At 59.2% G+C, this 20,669-nt stretch overlaps 1 protein-coding gene across 3 annotated transcripts in view; it reads right to left on the bottom strand.

Annotated features, from left to right (window-relative positions):
• The window catches only part of CNTFR (ciliary neurotrophic factor receptor), a 37,903-nt gene extending 19,989 nt beyond the window's left edge, over positions 1-17,914 (bottom strand). Inside the window, exons 1-2 of one of the 3 annotated variants that reach the window (XM_065946692.1) lie at positions 17,775-17,914; positions 9,873-9,986 (exon numbers count right to left, since the gene is read on the bottom strand). The gene's annotated coding sequence lies outside the window, so the exon portion shown is untranslated. Of the gene's footprint in view, positions 1-6,849; positions 7,037-9,872; positions 9,987-17,774 lie in introns of those variants that run through there. The other 2 variants (XM_065946693.1, XM_065946694.1) reach the window with 2 other exon arrangements.
• Between the last annotated feature and the right edge of the window lie 2,755 nt (positions 17,915-20,669).

Here is a 20,669-nt window from a genome sequence, read left to right on the forward strand (position 1 = left end):
CCTCGGCAACCCCTCCCACATCTGCGACTCCTGAGGCCTTTGCTACCACTTGGCCTGGCTCCTGACCCTCAGCCACGCCCCTCCTCCAGCTACTCCTCAGGCTTAGGAGGTGAAGACAATGGCCAAGGACACAGTCAGCAAGTGCTGGGGCCAAGAAAGGAACCCAGGATGAGCCAGCTCTAAATTCAGAGCCGGTGTGAGAGAAACAGATAAGAGGCTGAAAGCCCACCTGGTTCCCCCCGGCCCCCCACAGCTTCCCTCCGCCTTCAACCCTCACAGGGAGCCCTCAGACCCTCCTCTACCATCTCCACCATCCGCTTTTCTCCTCACAGCCAGCAAGAGACTCCACCTCAGGGCGAACCTGCTGCCCAGCACACGGGAGAGGACCCAGGGCCTGGGAGGCAGAGGGGCAGACAGAGGGACAGAGGGTAGATGACAGGATGGGAGCAGAGAGCCAGGGTGGTCCGCTCCTTCTAGCTCCTTCCTGGTCCCAGCTGGGAGGGGCGTGGGGGGTGAGGAGAAGGCCTGGCACGAGTGTAATGCATACAAGCAAACACACACACACACATGCGGGTCCCCACAGGGGGAGGGGTGGCTTCTTCATCAAAGTCGCCTCCATCAGCCCGATGAGTTACTGTAAGGGCCGGGCCCTGGGCCAAAGAGGCTGCAGCTATGGGAGCCGGGCGCTGCCGAGAGCGCTGCGGAGGCTGGGGGATGGGGTACCAAGCAGATGCTGCACGGCTGGGGGCACCCAGAAAAGGGAGACACCCGGGGAGAGGGCAACGGAGAGGCAGGGAGAGAGGGAAAGCTGCGAGCCGAGTCCCTGAGGGACAAGAAAAGACCAACACAGGGAGAAATGGGAGAAGAGACACAGGAAGACCCGGGGAGCACAGGATACTAGCAGAGAGTCAAGGGCAGCGGGAGAGACACGACCTGGAGAGAGAGACAGAAACGAGACACAAGCAGGGTCTCTGTGCCCACTGATAGCATCTCTGAGCCCACTCAGCTCCTGCAGTGTAAGGGGAGGATGCTGTCAGCGCAGCTGTGCTGGTGGATCTGAGACAAAAGCAGGGCTACCAGGGGGCTGGGGGGCTTCTAAAGCCAAGAGCCTAGCCCCTAGGGGATAAGAGTGGATGGAAACCCCACGCCACCTACAGGTCCAGGAAGTCCCAGGCCACTTTCACTTCCCTCTTCCCCTCCAAGTCCCAGCTGGACCCATTCCCAGGTAGGGAAGCTGAGGCCAGAGACATCCAGTCTACACCTCTGCCCTGCCCTAGCTCACCTCAGGCCACCCATCCCAGGGCAAAGAGCATCTTTCCCAGGAATTTTCCAAGTTCACACCCACGGCTCTGGGATAGATCTAGAGCAGAAATCCTGTAAAGCCCCAGATGAGGGCTATGCGAACTGGCCCAGGTTCCATAGACCCTTCCAGAGGGCCAGCCTGGCCTCCAGCCCCAGACCCAGCAGTGAGGAGAGAGCAGAAGGCACCCCACTAACAAGTACCCAGCAGCCCAAATCCCTTGTGAGCAGAAGCCCAGCTCCTCTCCCGACAGTGTCGCCACATACGCACACATAGGTAACACATCAAGAGACCATCCTAGCCCCCAACTTGCCGTCATGTCCCAATGCGACAGAAGGACACCACTACACAGTCAGAACAACATTTGTGAAAAATGACACAGGCGCACAGGTGTCAATGCCCATGGGGTACTGACAGTCGCCACAGGGGTGATGATGCACCGAGTCACAGTCACACACGATGATGCCAACAAACAGGGCAATGACCCCTGTGGACACTGACACAGTCACGATGACAGTCACCTTGGTTTCCAGGATGCAATGAGACCGCCAGTCACTCAGGCTGACAGTGACGGTGACATCCACAGTGATGCAGGGAGGCTGAGACTCGGTAAGATGGACAGTCACATAGAGTAACACCAGCCCACAGAAATGTTGACACCATGGAGGCTGACAGTCTCCAGCCGTAACACTGACACGAGTGACAGGCTCCGGATCAGGGATCTCAACTACCAAGTTTCTGGCTTAGGATCCGGGGCCCAAGACCCCTCTCGCCAGTCCCAGCAAGTCCCAGGTACCCTGCACCCCGACCCTCACCCCCTGCCCAGCCGAAGGCAAAACCTAAGAAAGGGAAGTGTGAAGTTTGGGAAAGCCCCTATTCATCCTGCAGAAATAAGGCAGGTTAAGTTAATCAACCCAACCCTGAGGAATCCCTGCCACATCCAGGGTGAGGATGGGAGCTCTGAGCACCACTGTCTGGAGCCCAGCTCTGACTGAGTGTCTGCTGATATGCAATAGTGTGTTCAGAGCTTTAGGCTTCAGGGTGTTGGTTGGTGTGGGTGTGCTGAGGGTCAGGTGGGCTCAGTCTGGCCTGGAAAATGAATGAATAGCGAGGGCCCACGTGGTGCCTTTGAGAAACTGAGACCCAGTGAAGGTCACTGGCCTGGACCCCACCCCCCTGGCCTGGGGCTGGGGTGAGGTCAGGAGTGTTTCTCTGATGGAGAGCATCTGGCCTACAGTGGGGGCCATGGGGACATCTCCATGGCTTCCAGTCCCCTTCAGCAACCCCAGACTCTGGGATCCTCCAGGAAAGGGGAAAGGCACTCTCTCTTGGGGCCTCATCACCTTCTCCTCGCCCTGCAATGGCCCTATGGGACACATCCTGGGAATGAGGCAAGAACCGGGACAAAAGGCCCCGGGAATTCAAAGGCCTGGGGAACTCTATGGGCCTCAGACCTGCAGAGGAATTAGGGTGAAGAGAGGAAGAGAGGCACGTACTCTTGGGGACGGAGAGAGAAAATGAGGGGCAGACCAGGGGCAGAGGCAGGGACAAGGCCATGGTGGGCAGGGAGGCTCAGCCCCGGCTGGCCGAGCGGGAGCCTGGGAGAGACAGTCTGGGCGGGCGGGAAGCTCCAGGAGCGGGAGGAGGGGCTGAGGCCAGAAGGCCCCCAGATCCCACCAGGCCGAGGCAGCCTGGACAGCGTGGGCGGTGAGGGCGGGGGCAGAGGCCGGGGGTGGGGAGAGGCCGAGGAGGGAGGCCTGGCCCCTGGCAGCTGGCCCGGCAGGCCCCCCACGGGGGAGGGGGCGGGCCCAGGTCAGGGGCCAGCTCCTGGGCCGGGGCCGGCTGGCCATGGGGCAGGCTCCCACTCCCCGTGGCGTCTCTCCCTGTTGCTGAGTCTCTGGTCTCTTTCTTTCTCTTTGACTCCAGACCCGGCCCTCCTCTCAGCGCCTCCCCCCCCACCTGAAGGGGTGCAGGGCCCAGAAGCTGTGCCTGGGTTCAAGCCTTATCTCCTCCTCCGATGCTACCCCAGCCCCACACACTCCAGGGCAAGCCCCCCGTGCTCTGGGGGAAGGACACTGCCCAAACATAGCCCCACTCCTCCCCCACGGAAGGGGCAGGGTGAAGCCGAGCACCAGGGGGCCAGGAGGGAGGCAGGGGGTGGGGAGCAGTCCCCCAGCTCCGCTCTCTGGCTGAGGTTGTGGAAAAGGAGGCGGCCCAACGTGAATGAATTGTGGGGGGCGGGGGGGTATCCGCACCTGCTATTGTGACCTCCACAGCCGGAGATGGGGGCCTGGGGGGGACAAGATTCCAGTGGATTTTGGCAGCGGCTTGGGCTCTTGAGTGCTCACGCCCCCCACCCCCCAACCTCTTGCACCGTGGGGACCCTGAGATCAGCATGTGCATGCCCTGCTGCACATGTGTGCTGGCGTGTTGCGCGCTTCCCATGCCGGGCCTGGCTGGGCCACTGGGAGGTGTCCAAGGGAGATACCCGTCCGCATCGCACCAGCCGGGCCCACACGTGGAGCCCCACTCGAGCCCTGTGTGCTGCCCGGCGACCTGGGCGCTGGCTCGTCCACACTCGTGTATGTGGGCCTGGACGAGAGCAGTCCTCTAGAAAGGTCCAGGCTGGCTCCCTGGAAAGTCATCTGACCCAACCCTCTGCCTCTCCAATGGGGAGCAGGAAGGGGCAGAGAAGTTCATATCCTCCCCGTGGGCACATGGGCTCTGGACAGCTTCACAGCATCCGAGACGCAGGCACTAACCCCTCTCCCCCTAGCCCCAGTCCAGAGTCCCTCCTGGCTTCCAGGAGAATCAGAAGGATCCCTCCATGCAGAAGAGGGCCACACACCAGTCAGGTTAGGTCTAGGGGGAGCCAGGCGGCTCCTCATGGAGGAACAGACGCTGCCGGAGGTTATAGACAGCTGGAAGGCCTCCATGGAAGGCGGGGGATGGGCAGGTCAACGGGGCTGACCAAGACTTCTCTCAGCTGACAGGGGAGGGGGCTCGCAGCAGACTAGGCAGGAAGGAGGCTGCAGAGCCCTCTGTGGAGACAGAAGGATGGACAGAATCGCTCTCCAGGCTTGGGGGCTGGGACAAAGACCGCTTTGCCTCAGCCTCTCCCACTACCCCCCACGCAGGGCCCCATCACCACCACGGTGCAGACACAACCTCGAATACATACACAGAGGTTGAAGCTCGCAAGGTTGTGTATATGTGGGTGCATGCGCATGCACACACACACACACACACACAAGGGGGGGTGGGCAGTGTGTGTGAAGCATCGATGTGTAACATAAAGAACTGAAGATGGTCTTTCGGACAGAGTCAGAGTTGAGTGGGGGGAACAGAAACTTCAACTGTCTTCACGTGTGCCGTTCTCCTCGACCCCCCTCCACGCACGCACACTGCACACACTACTTCTGAGGAAGCTTCTGGTCTGCTGGGCAAAAGCAAGCCATCCTTCCTCCCCCTTCCTCCCCTCCGCACAGTGGGGAAGCCAGAGCAATCTGTTCCTGATGGGTAAACACAGGCATGAGTATGCGCGCACACATGCTCACACACACACATGCTCACACACACACACACACACCCGCGATTCAGGGGCACACAACACCCGGTGCTCACTTCACCCCAAGACGGAATGCACACTCAGGCTCTCACTACCATCGCAGAGGTCCCCAAAGCCCCCCGTCTCCACCACACAGCTAGAGCTTCACAGACACACCCAGGCACCCCTCTCGCAGACACTGGCATCGTATTCTCCCAGTACCGCCACTCATACGGCCTCCCACATGGACACCCACTACCACATCCTCGCACACGCTGGTGTGCCTGCACACAAGAATCACAGTCACAGTCACACACACAGACTCTCACACACATGCTCAATCAAAACAGTTCTGGCTTCACATATGGATACCAGCACACACTCAGAACAGTCACCCTTGCACACAGATACTGTAGCACCTCCAGAAACTCAGAGTCCACCGCCCCCACCCCCATCACCCTCAGCCCTCACACCTCTACACCCGGCATGGGAAACACACACATACACACCCAGAACAGTCACTCCCTGCTGGGACCTTGGGTTGCCAGGCCCGTGCTTAGGGGAAGGGAGGATAAAGCTCAGGGTGGCCTAACACAGAACGGGAAAGTTTATAAAAATTGAGGAAACAGAACACTATTCCCTACTTGGCTCCTTTCTCTCCTCACCCTGCTTTCACCAGCATTCAGGAATGAGGAGAGATCCCGGCCAGAGTGGAGCAGTGAGGAAGCCTCCAGGTGAAGAGATGGTGGCATGGTGGCAGCAGGAGTCAGCAAGACCCAGAAGCCAGCCTGCTTCCCAGGGCCCTCCAGCCTCCCCTCCTCACCACTTCTTCTCCAAGAAGAGGAGCAGCAGCAGCTCACAGCCTAGCTACCTGCTGGGTGAACCCAGGCCTCTGGGAAACCTCTCTGAGCCTACAGCTGTCTACAGGGCACCTGAATGTCAGGCCTGGCTGCAGGAAGTGGGGGAAGGGGAAGGAGATGAGACCTTGACCTCAAGCCCCAGCCCCTGCCAAGGCCCTGTCATCACTGTCAGACCCGAAGAGAAATGGGGACAGCCCTGGCCAAGCCAGCACTGCCCTAACAAACCACCAGGACAAGAATCCTTAAGCGTCGTCCTTGGACCCTGCATCCCAGCCACCCCTTCCCCCCGCCCCCGGCCCCCATCACAAGAGAAGACACTGTGTCGCTGTCCAGGCAGAAAGGAATCCGGGCTGGGCTGGCCAAGCCCCAGCCTGGGAACAACCATCAGTGCTGTTGACATCCTCACCACTTGCTGCTCCAGGTGTAGTGTGAGCCCTGATGCCCCATCCTAAAGCGAGCCTGCCTGAACTCCACGGACCAGGCCTGGGAGGGAACACCGGGTGGCAGAGCCTAAGGACACCAAGCAAGGCAAAGCCCAGGAAGCCAGGTGACGGGGACCCTGGGAGCGTGACAAAAGAATTCAGCCAGCCGGGTTAAGGGAAGCTAGGTGACAAGGCTCCAAAGAACACAGGCTGTGGGGGCCAGATGAAACCAGGCCGCAGGGACCGAAGTTATTTAGCTCAGAGGTGGGGACCAACGAAGCCAAGCAAGAGGCCCACAGGATGTAGGAAAAGCAAGATATTGGGAGCTCATCCCTCTGTCTGGACGTCACCCCCACACCCGGGGCCTCTCTCTCAGTAGCCCCCTTCCCACCCCGGTGGCGGTCCCCTCCCCCAGGCCAACGGACACGGCCAGACCCCCTCCTCTTGCTGGAGGCCTGGTCCGGCTGCAGCCAGTGGGCGCCGGCCCCATCCCTGGGACCTCAGGAAGTCCCAGTCCCTCCCACCGGCTGCAGAGGCAGAGGGGGGCTGCTGGGGGGAGAGAAAAAGAAGAGGAGAGAGACAGCTTGGCAGGGGGAGCGCCGAGCCGCCGCGGGGGGCGGGGGCCGAGAAAGGAGCGGGAAGCGCCGGGGCGGGCGGGCCGGCGGGCGGCGCGGGCGGGGGTGACAAGTTCTCCGGCCCCGCGGCCGCGCGGCCACTGACCTGGGTCCCCGCGCAGGCGCCCCGTCGGTGCCTCCGGCGCTCCGAGGGTCCGCCCGTCCGCCCGCGGGCATCGGGCCCCCCGGGGCTTCGGGGCTGGGGCCCGGGCGGCCCGGGGAGCCGGCGTGTCCCCCCACCCCCGAGAGCCCCGGCGGGCGGGGGGCCGAGCCGCTGCGAGCGAGCTGGGCGGCGAGCGGCCGGGGAGGCGGGGAGGAAGGAGCGCGCGGCGGGCGAGCGAGCCGAGCGAGCGGAGGGAGCGAGTGAGGGACGGCAGGCAGTGAGGTCATCCTTTGAATCTAATTGTCTGAGTCAGGAGGAGATGTGGCACTCGAGGCAGGGGGAGGGGAGGGGGAAGGGACCCTCCCGGCTCCGGCCCACCACCACCCCCGCCCCTCCTCACCCCTGGGGGCTGCCGCGGCCTCCCCTCCCCCGCCCGGGGCCATCTTCTCAGGCCAACTGGGACCAACCCCGGCCGGTCTCACTCAGGACTGACCTCTACAGCGAAGGCTCTCCGTCTCACATCGCCCCCAGACAGTCTAATCTCTAGGGGTGATGGGGAGCCCCCCTCCCCGGTCCAGCTTGCCTTCCTGCCCGTCTGAGGTCAGGGGAAGCCCCCATTCCACCCCAGGTCTACTTCTGCCCTCCGAGGAGAAAGGGGGAACTTCCAGCAGCCTCCTAGGGACCTTGTGCACTCTAGAAGCTGGAATCCCCAACTCTACTCCCCGAGTGACTTGCGTTGGAAATTTGGGGGAATCTGGACATTGAATCACAGCTCACCTCTCTCCCTCCTGAGGATGACAGTTCAATGCCAGCCAGTCCTCCAGTCCTGCACTTTGCGGGGCACGAGGACCCCCCGTGGACTGCATGCCCAACCCTTCAGGAGGGGCAGAAGCCAGGCCAGACACCTAAGGTACCCCAGAGGCTGCTCAGGGGAGCAGGCCACTCCAATGGTTTGGGGGGAGCAAGATGGCAGTTGGGCCCTGGGCTTGTCAGGTGTGTGCACATCCATGCATGCACACAGGAGCACATGCACACGTGTGTATACACACACACACACACACATACCCACGGGATGGGGGGAGACCAGGAGGCTGGGGATGCTCACACAGAGGGCCACACAGCTCTCCCCTCGCCCCCATGGGGGAGGGGTGATAAATATTTAAGGGGCTTTTAGCTCAGAAGGGGCCGAAGCTGGGGGAGGGAGGGGGATCCACGATGCCTGATTAATGGGGTTACGGGCTTGGATCAATCCATCCGCCCGCCGCCTCCCTCCCCCTCCTCCTCCCTCCCTCCGCCTAATGCGCTTTATCAGGAGACGCTTTTCTGACTTGGCAGCGTCGGGTGTTTTAAATAGACCCATTTAGAGCAGGGGTTGGGGGAGAAAGGAGCGGGGGAAGGGAGACAGAGATTGAGACAGGCTGGGAGACAGAGACGAATCAGAAGAGAGAGAGACAAGCCCGGAAGAGAGAGATTGGGAGCGGAGAGACAGAAGGAGATGCAGGGACACGGAAATAAGAGGCTGAGGATGACACTCCCGCAGAGGCTGAATTGGGGGGTGGGGGGGACGGTGATGGGAGGCCAAGGGGAAGCTGGGGGGCTGAAGAGCTGAGACAAACCAAAGAGAGAGAGAGACAGACGCAGAGAGAGGAAATGAGCCACCAAGAGCAAGGAGAAACCGAGAGAGGTTCTCTGCAAGGGCTGAGTGCTAGCCTGGGAGACAGCAGATATCTTTTATTTCCAAAAACAGTTTTTCATCCACTTTGTTAAATTAAAAAGCTGTTTTTAAAGCGGTGCTGAAGGTGCTGCTGGGGGAGGGTGGACAGAACTGCCAAGTCCTCCCTCACGGCCTCCTCCTCTGCCCCCACAGAAGCCGTCTCAGCCTTTCCCCCCCGGGGGTGTTCTCCAGCTCCCCTGCTCTCTGCGCTCCTCAGGGATCCCTGGGGAGAGGGTCAGGGCATCTGAGCTACTGTTCATTGGCAGAAAGTCCTTCCTGCTGTCTGGCCTCAGTCCCTCCTGCTCCAGGGAGCCCATTCTCTTGCCTGACCGCTAGCCTTCTCTTCTCTGATCCCAGTTCCGGCTCCCTAAGGTGTCCCCAGTGTGTGGGGGGTGATTAGCACAGCTCAACAGCTCACTTTTCCAACCGGCCACCAAGCTCCTCCCAGGTGTTTGCCTCATTGTTGTGCAAATCTGAACTTCTGATAGACACCCCACTCCAAGTCTTCAGGTCCTCTGGGAACCGGGAGACAGAAGTGTAACCCTCTCCAGCCTTCTAAAGTCCCTTTTCTACTCTTCAGAACCCCAGCTCCATTTTAAGTCCCTTTTATGGCCATGATGTTGTCAGCCTGCGATACACTCGGCTCGGACCCCACCCTCAACAACACCCCACTGCTAGTTCTGAAGGGTCAGCCCCCCCACCCCCACCCCACTTCCAGGCCGGGAAAATGGCCAGTCTGTTTGGGAGCTGAGATGAAAAGCCCTGCCGGCCTTTGTGGGCCTCTGGCGGGTTTTCGACAATAGGCCCTTCCGTTCCGCTCCAGCGCCTCGATTTCTTGAGCACCCCCACCCTGGGGCTGCCAATCCAGGGGCCTTGCCTGGCCAGAGTGAAAGGCGGGGAGAGTCAGGCCCAACCCCCAAGGCTGGCCTCAGAAGATTTTGGACTTTCTGACCCTCCATCCCATCTCCTCCAAGCCCGGTGGCTCCCCACCAATCAAGCCAGAGAGATGCTTTGGGCAGAGAAGAAGGCTGACAATGAGACAGAAACATGCTCCCACATCCGGGATTCAGCCCCAGCAGTGCAGAATTCAGTTTTCTGACCTGGCTTTGCCCTTGCCTGTGTGATGGTGGGTAAGTCTCCTCCCCTTTATAGGCCCATCATGGGGCCATGAAAAGCCTCAGGAGGAAGGAGGGGGGAAGAACAGGAAGGGATCGCAGACCCTCCTTCACTCACATCCCCAGACCTACGGGCCCCCATGGCACTGCCAGCTGCCCTGAAACTGACCTGCCTTCCCCGGGCCCCCAGCACATACCTCTTCACAAACGGCCGCACACCGAGCACATCAATGTCCTCCTCTTCCTCCAGACCAGGCTCTTGTGGAGACTTCTGAAACCAAGGGGGCGGGATGATGTGACAAGGCTGGATTCTAGAAGGGCAAAGGGCACAAATCAGGCCACAGAGGAGCCCCAGACCTTAGTCGAACTCAGAGCTCATTTCACACTCACAGCCCCACTGTGGGAAGGGGAGACTGAGGCAGGCAGCAGGTCAGTGTCCAGAGGAGAAAAAGTTGGGAGTGGTCCAGTCTCCCTGAAGCACCCTTTGCAGACTTTAGGTTCTGAACCGCCGCGACAAGGAGAAGCCAGAAGCCAGCGGCCTGACACCACACATAGATGCAAACCCACAGACCATCTGAAATCCCCACACAACCGGTTCACAGACACAAGTACCTCCATGTCACACACATCCTCCCATGCACACTCACACAGGGACACAGGGCCCCCAGCAGGCAGAAACACACACTATCATACTGTCCTCTCCTCATCACCACTATGATTTATTGAGCATCTGTTATGTGCCAGAAACTGTGTTAGGCACTTTATGTACATGATCTCATTTAATCTTCATGACTTCTCCATGAGGTAGGTTCTATTATTATTCCCATTTGACAGCTGAAAAAGCAGATTTCGGGAGGTTAACTTGCCTAAGATCACAGAGCCAATCAATTCCAGAGCAGAGATTTGAGTGCAAATCTCTGCTCTGGAGCCCTTCTGCTAGTGCAGCTTGCCTCTGCAGATCTCTCCCTCGTCAGCACAGTGCCTTTCCCAATAATAACGGGAACAGCTAACACTTGCTCAGGGCCCTTGATGAGCCAAATACCATGATGAAGACCTAACATACAGTTTTGCACCAGATCACCAAAACAACCTTTGAAGGTAATCCTGTTCCCATTTTGCAGATGAGAAAACTGAGGCTCAGAGAACAAAAGCACCTTACCTTGCCCAACGTCACACGACTGGTGCTGAAGAAAGCTATTCTGAAAGTCATTGTTGCTTCTAGGACTCCAGTTACTTGAACAGAGCCCTCGACTTCTACAAGACCCTGGAAGATTCTCAGGGTCCAATTGCTCCATTCCCCAACACAACAGGTCCCAGCTGTGTCTGCCAAAGGCACGATCAGGTGCCTCAACACATACACATGAGAAAGGAACTCCATGTCAGATGCCCGGAGAGGCAGAGGTACCACCAGCCAGGGAGAAATGGCCAGAAACTCAAACAAGGTGTTAGGGACAGGCTGACTGGTGGTAAGAGATACAGACACACGGACAGGCCCACAGAGACAGAGACAGGAAGACAAAGATAGACACACAGGGCTGAGGAATGACAGAGACGGTGGGGAAAGCAGACAACAGAGGGAGAGGAGGATACAGGCTGACATGAAGAAACAGACAGATACACACTGACATACACAGACAAACAGAGAGTCATCCAACCTTCAGGAAAAGAAAACTCTGAAAGCAAAACAGGACTCATGTATAAGTGAGCGTGTAGGTGAGGATGCATTCAAGTGTGCCTGTGTTGGGGGCACGCAGAGTCTGTATCACTACACATTACACCAGCTGCTTCTAGCAGTTTCATCTGATTAATAATAAATGCCCCATAATTACAGCCGCTCCCCCCAGCCCTTCTTCCTGTTTTTTTTTTTTTGTCAGCTGCCGCCAGGCCAGCCCCCTATAGACCCCCAGGGCCCCCTCCATCCTCACCTGCTGCCTTTTGGGGGCTGAGAGGACATGAGTGGGGGAAGGAGGCCAGACTCCCAATCTGAAGGGGAATACCCATTTCTCTGTGTCAGATTAACGCCCCATGCCTCTAAGAAAAAAGTCATGCCGTTTAGGTCTCACTCAGAACCTTCCCCCAGCTCCTCTGTTCCCCTGGTATAACCTCTGAGCCCTAACATGGCCAAGGGACCCAGGTCTGGGATGCAGAGAGATGAACCCTTCATCACTCACTGGCTGCAAGAAATCTCCATTCACCAAGTTACCCCAGTCTCAGAACCCCACAGGCTCAAACGCGGAAGGGACCAAGACAGCCCCCCACCTCCCACCTCATCATTCCCACCCGGCAGCGCCAGAGTCTCTGCCCACTTGTACACCCCCATGCGTTGGACACCCGGTGACTCTGCCTCCATTCCTGAGCCCCCTGCTCAAGGCCACCTCCTCCCAGGCCCCCCACCCTAGCTCTCCAAAGCAGCTCTATCAGAGTCAGCTGTGGGTTTGTGCTGATCTGTTTCTAATCGCTGGGGCCTGGTTCACGCTTGCCCACCCCCCCCCCCCAATATTGATTCCATTATTTGGAGAGTCATTGACGTCAGGGACCTGGATGGGTGCCAAAACCGCCTTCTCTCAGGGCCTGGGCCAGGGCCCAGCCCCCATCCTGCGATTTCACGGAGGGGCCCAGAAAGGTCAGCTCATGGGCCAAGGTCACATGACATCTGTCCTCAGAGGCTGGGCTCATCTTACCTTTCGGGGACCACTGTGAGTCCCTTTCTTCTGGGGCAGAGGAGCTCCACTGAGGCCTGGGGGTCAGAAGTGAGGTGGGGATGTATAAAACGGGGTGTGGAAGAACCGCACCGGGACTCGGGCTGCAAGGAAGAGCTCTAGAAGGGACAGAGTCAGCAGCTCAGAAAAGGCTACCTGGGGAAGATATTTTCCTTGGTCACACACCATTTTGGAACATCCTGAAGCTGGACTTGAAATGGTTATGACTGACTGCTTGATTTTTATGTCTGCTATTAGTTGTACCTCCAGGCTCTTTGAGAAGGAAATTCTTGGTGGCGCGAGATAACAGATTACCCTAAATGTTGCCTAATGTGACTAACTGGTACCACTCTTTTAGAAACCTTGGTTCCCTACAAAGTGAAGGCTCTGTCTCTTGTGCAACTCCCTGCCCATGCTGCCTGCCTCAGTTTCCCCGCACTCTCTCTGTCTCTCCTGCCTCTGTGCCTATCCCATCAAGATGCAGCCACTGCTACCCCAGCACCTCCGAGGCTCTGGCTGGACAGGGTATTTTTAGGATCTGAACTCTGTGTTCTCAGACAGACATTAATAACCAATACAGACAGTCCATGGTGCCCACAGCAGCTAAACCTCAGAAGTGAAAGTCGCTCAGTCGTGTCCGACTCTTTGCGACCCCAAGGACTATACAGTCCATGGAATTTTCCAGGCCAGAATACTGAAGTGGGTAGCCGGTCCCTTCTCCAGGGGATCTTCCCAACTCAGGGATTGAACCCAGGTCTCCTGCGATGCAGGCGGATTCTTTACCAGCTGAGCCGCCAGGGAAGCCCAGCCTCAAAGGCTCAGACCTGGGGTCCATTGCCTTAGCTAGAGTCCAAGAAACCCAGACTTAGAGAAAGCAAAGGACATGCTCACGACCACGTGGGGGAGAAAAGGACTTTCCCATCTTCTGAAAAATCCTGAAGCTGGGGAGAGGACAGAAGTGAGCTCTGACCTCTGCCACAGACCTTTTCAAAGAAGAAGCTGCCCATCCTTTGCACTCCTTCCCTGAATACAGGGAAGTCCTTCCTTTAGTCTTGCCTGCAAATCACTTAGGGGAGATTCAAACCAAAAAACAGGGTTATGCCACAGAGGCTGTTGAGTCTCAAGCCCCGGAGAGTCCCCTCTCCCCTTGAGCACCTAATCCCTGCCGGCCAGGGAATTAGGGACATGGCCCTGCCCACCAACACCACTCAGTCTGGCTGGAGAGAAAGACTGTTTACTCAACACTGGCTTCCCACTGTGTACCTTGTCTACAGCAGGGGCAGGGTGGGTGGGGGCTGAGCCTCGCGGACCCCCACCCCTAGGTCCCAGATTTCACAGGCAGTGAGTTACTCTGCAGCCTTGCTGAGCACTGCGAAGAGAAAGCAGAGGCAGTGTACAGTGGGGCATTCTGACCTCCCTCAGGACTAAGGATGCTTCAGTCCATTCCTGAACCCCAGGACGGGCCCTTGGACCGCCTGGGAGTCACCACCCTAGTCTATTAATAACTTTGGCCCCTTCGGACTGGTGTTCCAGCCCCAGCTTCGAGGAGCTGGTTCCTCACAGTTGTAGGGTCCAAGTCTTCCCCACGTCTGCCCAGCTCCTCCTCTCACCTCTGGTGACCCCCAGCCCAGCATGGCTCTATGCTTTGGGGGCCCTCTGTGCCCTCTGCACCCAGTGCCCTCAGCCCACTGGGACCACGGCCTCCCCAGCCCCCCCCCACAGGAAGCTAGGGTCTGGGGTGGGTATAGTCACCCAGGGCCACTGGAGTTTACACAGCTGAGGTATTCCCCCCACACACCCCCAATCCCTTGGTGGGTCTGGAGGAGGGGTCAGCTCTCTTCTCAGCCTCCTAGTTCTCTGGGACACCCCTCCCAACCGGGCACACATGGTCCCCCCAACCCATCTGCATTTCAAAGAAAATACGCTCCATCTGTTTCCGATTCATTTACACTTCAACTCACCATGGGGGGGCAGAGCAGGGCGCCTTGCCTTCAAGCCCTCCACCCCCATAGGGGGGCTGGAGAGCACGTGTCCCACTCTGGGACAAGGAGCAGTACAGCCTAGCCATCTGAGTCGGAGGGCCAGATCCATACTTCGTGGGCTCCCAAGGGGCGCTGGTGCACTGGCCTCCACAAAAAGCAGGGTGTCAAGCCCTGGGCAGTGTCTTCAAGGCAGGTGGAGTCCTAAGACTGATTGCAACCTGACCCAATTGCCACCCCATCCCACCCCCGCTGAGCTACTGCTATTTGGGGAGGCAGAGTGGAGAACCCCAGGCAGATGCTGGAGACAGGATAAGGACTCAGGCATTCCAGGAGACACTGGGAGATAGAAAACGTGGCCCAACCCCGTTCCAGCCAAGGAAAAGGAGAGAGAAGAGGGTGCGTTCCACCCCAGTTTTCTCCTCCAGCCACCTTCTCACCACAGATCTGGGGCTACCATCTCCCGCACAATCAGAGATTCGCCATCTTGGAAAGGTCAGAGAAGCCAGATGTCTATCCCCCTCAAGTCAGCCTTCACGCTGCTCCCATCTGAAGGACGACTGGGATGGGGGAGATGTCTTGGGAAAACATGAGTCTTATTTCCCCACACTTGAGCCTCTCTATCACAGGAGAGGTACCCAAAACTATTGAACAAAGATGTGCATGTACATGGTTCATAGGGAACCCTAAGGGTACATGTCACCCCTGAACCAAAAAGCCACTCAGCCATCCTGAGAGTGATTGACAGCACAGTCTCCTCTGGAAGAACAGGCAGAAAGGTTTAACTGGGTGTTTCCCACCACTCTCTCCACTAGCCCACAACCCAAGTAAGGGACGTGACCAAACACATATCTCTCCCACTCCCCACCTCTGGAGAACACAGATCTTGTAATAAGAGTCTCTGTTCCTGTTCCCAGCTGCCCTGAGACATACCATAAACCAAAGAATGCACAGGTGAGTTGAACCGTGAGTTCTAAGTTCCCCTGGGAGTGTGAACATAATCCTAATGTGGGTTTGAGTGTCCCAGAATGGAAAGCTAACTTGGTGTGATTCTAAGTGTGAACCCCAGGGTTTCCATGTGAATATGAAAGCCTCAAGGTGCAAGTGCCAGTCTGATTGTGAGCACTGGGGCCCGAGTGTGACTGAATCTAAGCCTCAGGATGGAAGCAAGTTTAATGTAACTACCAGGGATGTCAGTCTGAGTGTGAAGACCAAGATTGAAGTTTAGGTTTGAGTGTGAATGCTGGTCTCACTGTGCATGTGACTGTCAGTTCCAGGGCTGAAGTGGGAATCTAACTGTGAGCCCCAGGATTCCCAAACAAGTCAGTACAGGCAAGAGTCCTAGTGTTCATGTGAGCCCCTGGTCTTCGGGGCTTTCTGAGTGTTAGCTAAGGTTCCTTGTGTGAGTCTGAGTCTAAGCACTGGGGTCCCTTTGTAAGTATGGGTCCCTAAGTGATCCCAAGGATGGAAGTGAGTATACTGCATGTTCTAGTGTGAATCTGAGTGTGAACTCCAAGATGTGAGCATGCATGTATGAACCCCAATGTCCTAGGTGAGTCCTTGAGCTCAGATGAACCCCAGGTTCTCCAGGTGAGTCTGGGTGTGTGCCCCAGAACGTGTGAATCTGAGAAAGCTCCAGGGTGTCAGTGTGAGTCCCAGTGTGAGCCCTAGGACCTCAGGGAGTTCTGGGCATGGGCTCTAGTCTCAGTATTAGTCTATGAGCCTCAGGACAGAAATGTGAATCTAAGTGTGAGCCTAGAGTCCCAATGTGAGTCTGAGTGTAAGCTCCAGGACTGAAATGTATCACTGGAGATGACCAGAATATAAATGTGAATCTGAGTGCAAGTCCATTGTCCTCTGGTAGTTCTGAGTGTGAGTCCACATGAGTTTAAGTGTCTCAGTATGAAGCTGAGTATAAATTCCAGGGCCCCTAGAAGTCTTGTATGTGAACTTTAAACTCCTACTTTTCACATAAGGCTCAGGGTCCCAGTCGGAGTATTAACCGTGATGGAGTGTGAACCTCGGCTGCACGTCACCAATCCCGACCAGGAGCCTTAAGAACCAGCCCAGAGGATCTGTGCGGATCCTGCAGTGGAGCAGGTATGCAGAATCGATGGAGACACAGTCCCCTCCACTCACCAGGCTCTGGCTAGCCACACAGCCACAGAAACATCTAACTGTCCAAGCTCCATCATCCCCACATATGCACTGGTACACAATCACACCCAGAGTTAGACACACAAAAATGCACTCAGTGTTTCAGACCCCCGGACAAACAGCAATTAGGGATGTATAAACACACCCAGCATTTCATACACCCACCACCTCCGTGATCACAGCCACAGGAATACCCCCAGTGACACAGACACAATTACACCAAGTACTACAGGCAAAGCAAATAGTGTTGCAGACACACTTCTCCAGCGGCATGCACACACACACCCAGTGCTGCAGACACAACACCGCCAGCCACACAGACGCTTCTCAAAAGAGAGACTAGACGGAAAGAGAAAGAAAATCCTGAATTTTCAACAAGGCGTGAAATAGTCCTGCCCGCCTGAAGCTACTGACGGGGGGAGGGGGCCAAGGGAGCGGGCGGGCGCGCGATCGAGCGCTGGAAGAGAGGCTCGGGAGAGGAGAGGCTCCGAGCCGAGGAGGAGAGCTGTCCGTCTGGTGACCTCCCCGCGGCCCAGCCCCCACCACCGGGCGCTACACTACTCCGAGCAGCACGGGGACACCCAGGCCGGCTCCAGCAGAGCCGCACTAGGAGAAGACACACACCGGCAGACTCACAAAGAGGCGGGGATGCACCGCAGGCAGACTCACGGACACACAACACGGGAGCACTTACAAAGAGATTCTGGAGATACATCCAGGCGGACTCACGAGGAAACCACAGGCAGGCTCACGTCGACACACACACACACACACACACACACACAAGCGGATTCACATGGACACCCATATACCGGCGGACGCGCAACCGTCCGTTCACACCCCTGGGCGCTTTCAAGTCCAGATTTCTGCTGGAGAAGGAAGACGCCTCTGGGCACGCGGGGGTCACTACGACCCCCCCTCCCAGCTCCGGAATTTTCCCAGACCCTGCGCGCGACGCTGAGAGGTGAGGAAGAACCCGGAGGCTAGGGCAATCGATCCCTGCCACCTCCCGCCGGCGGACTGTCCGCCCCCCCACCACCACGCCCAACCCCCGGCGCGCCCGGACATGGGGGGCTGCTTCTCCTGCGCCCCCGCCCCCGACTTTACGGGCAAAGTTTCCCGTGAACTTTCCCGCCCCCCCCCACCCCAGTCTCGGGCCCACGCACGTCCCCTCCCTCTTCCCGCGCGCACGAGGGCCGCGGATCTGTTGGTCAACCCGAGGGTTTGAGGGTCCGGCCGCGCGCGCTCCGCGCGAGGTACTCACCGCGCCCTCGAGCCGCCGGGGCTCCGCGCCTAGCTCTTCGACCGCCCCCGGCAGGGAGAGAGGCAGGGAGCGCGGAGCTAGCACCGCCGCCAGATCCCGCCGCCGAGCCCCGCGCTGCGCCGGCTGGAGCCGCCGCCTCCGCTGCCGCCGCCGCCCGCTCTGCACCGGCTCCTCGGCGCTGGGCGGCTTTAACCCCCCCATCCTCCTCCCTCCCTCGCGCGCTCCCTCCCTCCTTCCCTCGCCCATGTGACCGCGGGCGCCCGCCCGGCCGCGCGCGCCCTCGCTCCCCTCCCCCTCCCTCCTTGTCTCCCCGCGCCTCCGCGGCCGCGCGCCGCGACCCCCTCCCGACCACGGCCCCCGCGCGCCCCCGCCGTGGCACGCTCTCGCTCCTGGCACGCGCGGGCACAGTCATCCTGCGCAGGCCTGTGAGCCCCCACTCCCCTCACTCAGGCTGGCTCCCACCCTCCCCCCGCGGGCACACTTGCCCGCACTGGCACGCGTGGCCCCCTCGCCTTCACCCTCTCTCGGGAACGCCCTCCAGACGGCTGTAGTGCCCGTGCTTCACGCGCAGCCCGGACCGCGGGTCTCAGAAACGCGCGCGCACCCACACCCACACCCACTCCGCCGGATCCCCCAGGGCCGCTGGGCGCGCATCCAATCCCCCAGGGTCGCTCATTCACACTCCCTCGCTCACTCAGCCTTGGCCAGGTCTCCGCGGCGCACACTCCCGCACGTTCGAGCCCTGAGTGCCTCGCAGGGACACCCTGGCACACCCGGGGCCAACTCTCAGGGTCCTCCCGCCAGCATCTCCGTGAGAAGAGCTGGAGCAGAAGCCCCCAGGCCCCACTTTGGGCCGGAGAGGCCAGCCGTCTCCGCCCCTCCCAGATCTTCTACCGCCACCAGGAACGACGCCCCCTCTCCCAGTCTTAGACACTTACGCCCCACTTTGGGCCGGAGAGGCCAGCCGTCTCCGCCCCTCCCAGATCTTCTACCGCCACCAGGAACGACGCCCCCTCTCCCAGTCTTAGACACTTACACCCCTCACACCGAAGGAAGGGGGGCTGTTTGCTCGCATGACCCGAGGTGGACCAGTCTGGGAACCAGCCCTAACCTGGGAACCCAGCCCTAACCAGCCTGGGACCAGGCCCTCGCCTCCCACCAAGTCTCCAGTGATAAACCGCAACTACCCCTCTCCCCTCTCCTTCTTCACCCTCACCTGACCCATCCCCAGACACGCGGCCTGGGGAGTGACCGCCACTGGGATGCGGGATGTAGGGAGAGTGCGCCCTTTTTGCCCGGATCGGCAATGCCAGAGCGCGAGCGCCAGAGTTGGGCGCTGGAGGTTCACCCCTCGAGCCCCTCTCGCAGCCTGGGCCTCTGGGGGGCGGGTGTGCTCACTTCACGCGCCCCCGGGCCTCGGGTCTGGCTATTACAGGGGGGAATTCAGGTTAGACAACCCGACTACTTCTGAGGCCACGGCAGAGCGCAACAGAAAGGGTGAATGCCAGGGGGCGGAGAACGAGTGGCCCACCCCCATCCCCACCCCTTGGATTTTTCACCTGACCTTTGACCCATAATCCCAGCTGCCTGGCCCCTCCCGGGAGCTGCGCAAGGTCTGCGGGCCGGGAGAGGGGGAAGGAAGTATCTGGCTACTTCCTTACACCCTTCCCTAGTAGGCTGCCCAGAGCGCCCGGGCCCTTTTCCCAACAAATGCCTCAGGGACTCCCACTGCAAAGGAAAAAACCTTCCCGCCACTGCCCGGGCTTTTCACTTTTACTTATGTGGCCGCAGGATCCCATCGGTGCAACCAGCAGGGGTCAGCCGGGGCTGGGGCTCAGAGAGTGGCAAGCTGGGGCTTAGGGGGACACAGAGAAAGAGTGGCTTCCAGCCGAAATCAGCTCACGCCCACCCACAGTGGGTGTCTTCTATCTGGCCTCTCTGGGTCAGGAGCCTACAAGAACCCAGGCCACGGGCGGAGATAGGGTGGTGGGCACCGGGAAGGAGTGGAGAGGGTGCGACAGAATCTGGTGGGGTGCGGGGGCGGTGGTGGGGGTGTCAGGAATTGCCTCTCCTTCTGCGCCGAAACTAGGCCTGGGAGAGGTTGGGTGCTGGGGCGGGGGGCGCCCCTTCCCTCTAGGCGCAGTCTGGCGTCGAGATCTGCGGGGTTCTCGGTGGGCTGACTTGACCTCCAGATCTGCCCGTGTCCTGGACTCAGCAGCTTTCTGCCAGGTTGAGATCAGAGGAGAGATCCGCCCCAGACCAACGTGCCCTCCGCACCTGGGGGCGCTGGGGGTGCCATAGGTCGTGCCCAAGCCCGCGGGTGCCGGGACAGGGTCCGGGTGGCGCAACCGGGGTCCGGCAGCCGGGTAAATCGCTGTTTCCGAGGATTAGCGAGGACCAGAGGCGCACGTCGGAGCGGATTCCAGCGTCAGTCTATCCGCAGCTTCTCGCGGCGCAGCACCCGGCGGCCGCGCCCGCTTCCTCAGGGCCGCAGCGACACCTGGCGGGCGGTGAGGGAGGCGCGTTCTCGCTCAAGCCGCGGCTCTCGCAGAGAGGCAGCAGCGTCCTCCTAACGGAGCAACGAGGGTGCGGCCCCTTTCTCCCTCCTGCCCCTGCCGCCTGGTCCAGAAGAGATTCTCCTTGCGTCTCAGCTGGGGCAACAGATTGCTCGTGCGTTTCTGCTCCTGCTGGCTCCAGTGCCCTGTCTGCAAACGAGTTTCTGAGCTTTCTAAGTCTCCGTGTTGAACCCTCCTTTACCCCCCATCTCCCTGGCGGCAAAGCCGAGCCTCGTTGGTGACTCTTCAAAGCCCTTGCAGGAGCTGGCCCTTTCTCCTTTCCGGCTTTAATAGGCGCCCCTGTCCCCAGTAGCCCCAGCTCTGCATCAGTCCCCTTCTC

The sequence above is a fragment of the Muntiacus reevesi genome, chromosome 10 (genome assembly GCF_963930625.1).
Source record: "Muntiacus reevesi chromosome 10, mMunRee1.1, whole genome shotgun sequence".
Classification (NCBI taxonomy): domain Eukaryota; kingdom Metazoa; phylum Chordata; class Mammalia; order Artiodactyla; family Cervidae; genus Muntiacus; species Muntiacus reevesi.